Source organism: Pinus tabuliformis, chromosome Q, assembly GCF_031772625.1.
Source record: "Pinus tabuliformis cultivar Carrire ecotype Pingquan chromosome Q, CPIR1, whole genome shotgun sequence".
Lineage (NCBI taxonomy): Eukaryota > Viridiplantae > Streptophyta > Pinopsida > Pinales > Pinaceae > Pinus > Pinus tabuliformis.
The window spans coordinates 421,363,383-421,371,591 of NC_142296.1; positions in this window are offsets into that span (position 1 = coordinate 421,363,383).

The window sequence follows — 8,209 nt, forward strand, 5'->3', positions numbered from 1 at the left end:
TAAAAGCATCGACTGTAGCTAGCCATAGTCTTCCTAGAATCAATGGATGTCCTCTTAAGTTATTCTTGGGTGTTAAAATCATAAAATTGACAAGGTATTCCCAAGAATCTAAGGATACATATATATCCTCTAATACACCATCACGTTTGATTACAAATCTATTTGCCAATTGTAACAGTGTAGGTGTATATTGAAGATTATAAAGTTTTAATTGATTCATAGTTTGTTTACTCATGATGTTTATAAATGCTCCTAGATTAATCAATGTATTTTGGATCTCTACACCATTGATGTGTATTTTCACAACGGGGCTTCCTGGATCAAGATATTTATGATTTGTTGTCTTACCCATCATGATATCTACAATTTTTCCAACTTGTTGGATTCTTTTGACTTCTTTTCTTTTTCTTCCTAGTCTTTCTATGCTCAATTCCCTAATTGTCTTTGCAAAAATTGGTATTTCCTTATTGGCTTTTAGAAAAGGAATTTTTATGCAAACATTCTTCAGTTCATCTAACATATCATAATCAGGCAATAAAGTCTATTTTTCTATCCCTTCATCAATTTTCAATCTCTCAGGAAAAGATGGTTTTGAAATAGATACTGAAGGTTGTTCCATAATAGGAGTTGAGTTATTTGAATGTGTTGGAGTAACTTGTTTTTGAGTTTTTTCTTTTTCATTAAGAGACTTCTCTTCTTTAGAGATCTTTTCTTTTTCACTTTCCTGAATAACAACTGATGGGGACTTTTTCTCTAATATTCTCCTAGATGTAAGTTGAACATTATTCAGATCTAGTGGAGTTATCATGTAAGTTTGAAAATTTTGTCCTTCCATATTGTAAACATGTTGTGAATTTTTATTATTGTTCGGATTTGGGAGTGGTTGGTCAGGTAATTGGTTTGGTATTTGAGGAAATGGTAATGGAAGTTATGAATTCAATTTGTGAGGTTGATTTTGTTGAACAGGCTGAGGATAATGATGTGGAGGAAAAGTAGGATATGATTGTTGAAACTGTGGAAATTAAGGATATTTAGGATATTGAGGGTACTTTCCATAAGGATTTTTCCATCATTGTGACCAATGTTGTGGCCAAGATTTCCAAGGCATTGGGGTAGTCCAATTACTTTGTGATGATTGTGCAAATGGTTGAGTGTTAAAACCTTGAGTTGTATTTGGTTGTGGATTCTACCAAGGTCTTTTAGCAATAAAACAAAGAGGATATACCTGATTTGGTACTCCTTCTTGATAGATATCTTTAAGACCTGGTATTGAGGGACATTCTTTTGTATCATGATTTTCCGCACATATAACACAAGTTTCTACACTCTTTAAATCAAGAGGGCATTCTCTCAAGGCATGTTTCTTTCTGCACTCATGGCAAAAAATGGACAATGCAACATTTTCATCTTTTTGCTTGTTTTGTATTTTAAGGGTGTCAATTTGTTCACTAAGACTCCCTAAAATATCTGTTTTAAAATTATCAACCAAATTTACTAATTCTGCTCTACTTACTGTCCTAGCTGCAGATTTATTAATCCTTGATAAGAGATGATCTCTTGGATTTTTCCCGGTTCTTGCTTTGACTCTTGAAATGTGTATGCATAACTCACAAATTTCTCCTAGTGATGTATCCCTTACCCATTATATTGAGAAGATCAATCCACTCATCTCTAATGGATTTCAATAAGAGTGTTTTCAAAGTTTCCTCATCTAGATTATTCATTTTTTCCCTTTTAACATTATAAGAAAATCTTTCAACGGAGTCTTCAAGATTTTCATCTTCCTTATGTACCATTTAAAAGAATTCATCCTTAATATTATGGGGCATACAATAATCCTTATATTTCTCTAAGAATGCAGTTTTCATTTGTTCCCATGTTCTTATGGAGTTTATTCCTAAACTCATAAACCATTTTAATGTTGCATCTTTAAGGGGTGCAGGGAATAATTTCAACTTTTGAGCATCGTGTAGATAATCATATGATCTACACAAGAATTCAAATTCAAAGAGAAATGTTTCAGGATATTCACTCCTTAGTCCATGAAAGTTTGGAAGGATAGAGGGTGAGATATTTTTCATTGTCACAGTTGTATCTTCATCGAGGATAGGTAATCCAGAGGGTTCTACATTTATATATTCTCCTCTTCCTCCACCTCTTCCACCTCCCCTATTTACTCCTCTTCCTCCTCCAATCCTAGGTTGTTGACCATTCAAATTATGTACCTCTCCTTCCCCTTCTCCAACCATTGTAGATTCTTTAGAACTAATATAGGGCTCTGGTTCCAAGATTGGGTTTTCAACTTCCTTTAGTTCCTCTGGTTCTTCTCTCAATGGTTTATTAAAACACGCTTCTTCTTCCTCTTCTTTAGTACAAACTTCCAACTCTTGAGCTAGAAGTTTTTCTCGAGTTGAAGATAGGAAAATTAATCTTGTTGTTGGGGATATAGGATCTTATTCTTCTATTATGGCTTCTGTTGATGAATCTCTAGGTTGGATTTTAGATATTAATACGTCACGGAGTTTGTGTTTGCCTGCTATGGATGGAATTCGAGTTTTTGTGGGTGGTGTGGAACTTAGAGGTCATGGTGGGGTGAGTGACGTTGTTGGAATTAAACTCTTTCCTCTACCTACAAATCTACCCCTAGAGTCTCTTTCCCTATGCATATCATGTTTTTGTTATTTGTTGTTGTTGTTTTATTTTTCAAAATGAAAAAGAATAAGACTTATATTTACACTTCCTTGACAACGACGCTAAAATGTTTGTCAATTTAATTGTCTTATTTTGTTACATGAATTATCGACTAGAGTTGGTAAACTTGTGAAGTGCAAGTGCACTATATATGCTAGAAGTCCTTTTATTAAATCAAATTGTTAATGTGCATAATTGAGTTATTGAGATTTACTTCTAAGGATGCAATTTATTCCTATCTTACTCTTCAAAGAAAATGGATTAAATATTCCTACTCTTTTCTAATGAAATAAAAAATGCTCTTCACACTTGCTAAAACGAAACTTTAAAGCAAACTCACACTATCTTATTAAGAAAACTTTTAACAGATCTATTGCAACACAAATTTAATCTCTAAAGCAGAATTGATCATCTAACATTCTAGCAATCCTTTGCATAAAAACCAAAATGAAATTAACTTTTATTCAAAATGAAAAATCACACATCTATCATTATCAATCACTCATATTTGAAATGGTTCCGAAATGAAACTATAACATAATCACTCATAGTCCGAAATTGAATGCTTTGAAATGAAAACCATAAAGAAATCACACATACTTTAAAATGAAATACTATAAAATGTAACTCTAAAGAAATCAATTAACTCTGAAATGAAACACTTTGCAATCATAAGGAAATCTATGAAAAGCAATTACATTACTATTAACATCATTATACATTAACTTGAAAAAGGAACAATTAAGGAATTATTGCTATCCCTATCTGAATGAAATCAAGACTGCAAACCAATTCTAAAACGTATGAAAAACTGTAACAAATGAAAAATATATGTGAATGCAAAACCTTAACTATTTGCAAGGGCCCTCCGCAAACAAGCTGTCATAAAACTTCAATTGAACAGTTAGCTATGCATTGGAACTTCAAAGTATTTTCTTCATTAATAAAGTAAAAACAGAGTTTCAAAAAATCACTGTCACATACATAAAAATCAACCTTTTGTTCATGTTTTCTGCACGGTATTTATAAAAGCTCGTGTCAATAATTGTTTGAAGCTTTTATGCCTACCTTAGCTAACATAATTCTAAACTAAGCATCTAATAGCTATCGAGATATCGTTGCTCACAATTTGCTATTTGACAAAGCAAATCGTGAAGCGTATGATTTTCAGACTCTCGCTCACTTGTTCAGAAACCACATTGACTTTATCCTTTGACCACGCAATCGAATAATCCTTTTGATGATCTGGTTCAGATGAATAGGAGGAAATCGTTAAGGGGATCAATCTCCACATGTCCATATCTTTCTCCTCTTAGCTGGCACCTCCGATCCTAGTAAACCATGGAATTGGCTACAAAAACAAAGATTAGCTATAGAATCATGCAAATTCAATATCCAATACAAATATTAACTCAATAATAAGGAAAATTATGAAATATGAAAGATAAGACAATTAAATAGCTTACCATGTCAAAAACCTTGTAGTTTGATGCCTATTGAGTTGATGATGATGGTCAAGGAAAGGAAAAATAGGTAATGGAGAGTGTCAAAATGAAGCAATCATGAGGCTCAACACATGGTATGTTTGCACGAAATAGAAGGCCAAATATGAAGAGCAGAATGGTGGATTACAATTCACATGAATCCCCGTACAGTGTCGAAGGGAAATCAGTGGAATGGGAGAAGTATGTTGAGTAGCAAGGAGAGGAATATTCTCCTAATCTAGCAGATACATTGAGGAGTCTGAGGGCAGAGATTGGAATCTATAAGACAGATAATAACAGGCTGATTGAGTCACTAGAAAGACTTGTAAAAACTCAAGAAAAGCAGGTTGAAGTCGATGCAATTATCCTTTAGGGCCTTTTAGATTTGCAAAAGTAGGGACAACTGGGGATCATTCATGGAGATATGGAGGAGGAAAAGACTAATGCAACGAATGTAAGTAGGTCTCATAAAATGTACAGGATGGACTGTGATGAAACAATAAAACGTGGCAAATACTTCAGTACGTATGGATTTTATTCTATCTCTTCTTCCAAGAGACATCATCACCATCAACACCAAAATCATAGGAGGAGCGAGTATCTTCCAGAGGAGTTCAATAAATCTAAGCCTCCTACTTTTGACGGGTAAATGAAGAAATCAAAAGATGCAAAAGTATGGATGCTTGGGAGAATACATTTTTTAGATTTCATGATTACTCAGAGAACATGAAAGCAAATATATCTACCTTTAGTCTAAAAGGAAAAACAAATATCCGATGTGAAGATGTTAAGAATGTCAAAGGAACTAAAGAAGAGAAGCTGAATTAGGATGAGTTTGAAAGACTTTTCTGGAAGAAGTAATTATCTAAGATGTATTATGGTGGGAAGGCCAATGAATTCTATGAGCTCCGGATGGGTTCCATGACAGATGAAGAGTACACAACCAAATTTATAGAGATGTTAAGATATGCACCTTATCTCAAGGATGAGAAAGCAAAGATCCAAAGGTTCATCTATGGATTGCCATTAACATTCAAAGACTGGATTGAGTTTGATGAGCCTTAGTCATTGGAGGAAGCCGTCAACAAGTTGAAAAATTATTATGAGAAGTTAAAGGATAATCTTGAGTTCAAGCGTTACTGGAAGAGTAATGAGAAGGCTAAAGGAACATGACCCAAGAAGAAAGGAATATATTAGGATGTAGGTGAGAAAGAAATTGTGGCCTTGCATAAGAAGTTCAATGCAACTAATAAAGGACACGAGTTTCAACCGATAGAGTAGCAAAATAAAGGTAGTGGTAGGTGTTAGGGCCTAAATCTACCTTAGGTTGAGAAAGGAAGGATCTAGGGTAACATCAAACCACACTTAACCTGGTAGCTAGCCCTACCAGGTCAAGAGAGGGCTCTCTCCTTGTCAATCTCAGAAAAGATGGCCAATAAAGCTTGAGATGACTGATGTAAAGACTGATTTTAGGCTAGGTATGTGCACAGAGGAGTTTGATTGAATTTAATTTTGGTTTGTTGGCTCAAATGTGAAAGGTAGATTTGGGTCTGGGGAATGGACACAGTCTTGCAGAGATCTCTATGGGGCGAGGTAGGCAAATGGTTTAGCACTTCAAATTGAGTGAGATGGAGAGCTTTTAGACTGGTGAGGAGTTGGATAGGGCATGAAAGTCTCAGGGATCCTCTTCAAACAGCTGAAAACATAAATAACTAAACAAACCCTAGGTAGAGCACTGCAACTTCAATGAATTCTACCTTTATCCTTGTTTCATTTAGTTAAGATGAAAAGAGAGAGATGATGGCATACATAAAACACATGTAGACTTGCAATTATAGAAGGAAAAACAATACCAAATCAAGTTTCCACAAGAATCCCATAAAGTGCTACAAACCTTGGTCTATTCCTTTGCCAAACTGCTGAAATGAATGTACAATAATGCTCAAAGCATTCACAAGAGTCCAACCTTTACAAATGACTGAAAAACTACTAGATATAGGCATCAAACAACTCATGCTAGGCTTTAGGGTTCGAATTCATGAGTTTAGGAGCTGTTTCAACAAGATCTAAACTAAGAACTGAAAGTAGGCAGTGGAACAACATGCCTCTAAAACCTAGGAAACTGATTCATTCAGTTGCAAACTACTTTTTCACGATGAATCTACCTCTATGAGTGAAAATTTAGCATAATTACATCAAAATCCATCAAGTCACATCAAATTACATCATGATTTTGACTATTAGAAAGAGAAAAGTCAAACTGAGAAGAAACTAGGCGAAAAACAAAGTTTTTTGGTCAAAATGAGAAAATTTCATCCTGTGCGCCGCACTCCTGTCCCTGTGCGTCGTGCTACTTTGGAGCTTATTTTGGAGGCCTTCCCGTGCACCAAATTTGCTCCAAGTGGGCTTGTTGGAAAGGTCTGCCTGTCTACTTTCCAGAACAAGTGGAATTTCTGAATTTGGTCTTCATTTTCCCCTCCAAAAATGAGTTCTCCCAACATTGCTTCCTGTGTGTCCAAAAAGGGGCAGAAAGATCATTTTTGAGGTGTTTTTTACCCTTTTGGAAGCTCAAAACTTATCAAAATTTCTAGGCCATGTGAGGGCATTCATATTTTTGCATGAGAAATCAAAAAATGCTGAGTTTTCCTCAAAAGGAGGTCTCTAGAAAAAGCGCGCGCCAGGTGGCGCGGCACACCAGGCATAAAAACCTGTTTTTAGGCCAAAAGTTCAAAATTTGCAAAAAGTTTCCCAAATTTCTTGAAATTTGGGCTGAGTGTCCTTCATCAAGTGCTGTGTTGGGCTAAGGAAGCCTCAACCAAGATCTGGAGTCTATCTTGCTCTTTTCTCTTCCTCATGGCTTTCTTCAACTTAGCCTTCAAAATCCTGATTCTCGCTTTGCACACCTTGTTTCTCGCCAAGTAGTGGTATGCCATGTGCCTCAACATCTTTTTCTCTGTGTTGGCCTTCTCCATCATCCTCTCCAAGTGTAAATTTGTCCTCTCAAGCCAAGATTCATGATCAGCTTGAATTTCTTGTTCAAGTGATGACAACTTAATTTTCTTCCTCTTGGTAGCCTGCCGGTTTGCCCTTATGTTTTGGAGTTCCATGATGGTTTGCTGATCCTCTAGCTGTTTTTTACTCTGCTCCAAATAGTTAATTATCCACTTGGCCCTTTCCAAGTTGAGGGACAAATGATGAATGTCATCTTGCTGCTTCCGAATGATATCTTTGAGCTTTGAGTTCAAATCAGTGTCATCATCCTGAATAAGAATGAAACCTGCCTCCTGACCTCCTGAAGGTCCCTCATCATTCAAGGGCTTCTTACCCTTGTCCTGTACCTACTCTGTTGATGGAGGAAATGAGACCCCTTCCACCCCGAGTGGAGATAGTACTCGTTTTTCTACTGCAAACAATCTCCTAGTGCCCTTTTGGTATGTGACAAACACTGGCACACTAGTGGTTTGTGTCTCATGAACCTCCTACTGATGTGAAGGCTCTCCTGCCTCATGAAAAACTAATGGGGGCACTTGAGGACCAGTGAAGACCTCATGTGAGATGAAATCCTCCCATGAAACATTCAGTAGACTAAGCTGATGCAAAACCACAATTTTGATTAGTGCAAAGTGATAGATGTTGTTATACTGCTGATGAGGAGGCTTCCTTTGCACTAATGTGGTCATCTTCTCAATATTCCAGCAAATGAAATAGGGTAGGTTCATCATCCTCACCCTAGTAAAGTGCACCAACAATATGATATGATAGGTGTATAGACAAGAAAATCTGCCCTCACAACTGAAATATTTAATTATGAGTTTCATCAAGGGAGCATATGTGTCCTGTAGGTACTTGAATGGGAAAACTCTACTGACATGTCTCTAAAAACCAGCCTTGATATAAGGCTCATAATGATCTCTGTCTACCAGCTGCCCCTTATTCCACTGTTCACCTACATTCGGAATACCGGTTGCTTGAGCAATAGTCTCAAGTGTCAAGGTGAATGTCACACCTGCCAAATTGACTTGGCCATTGTGAAG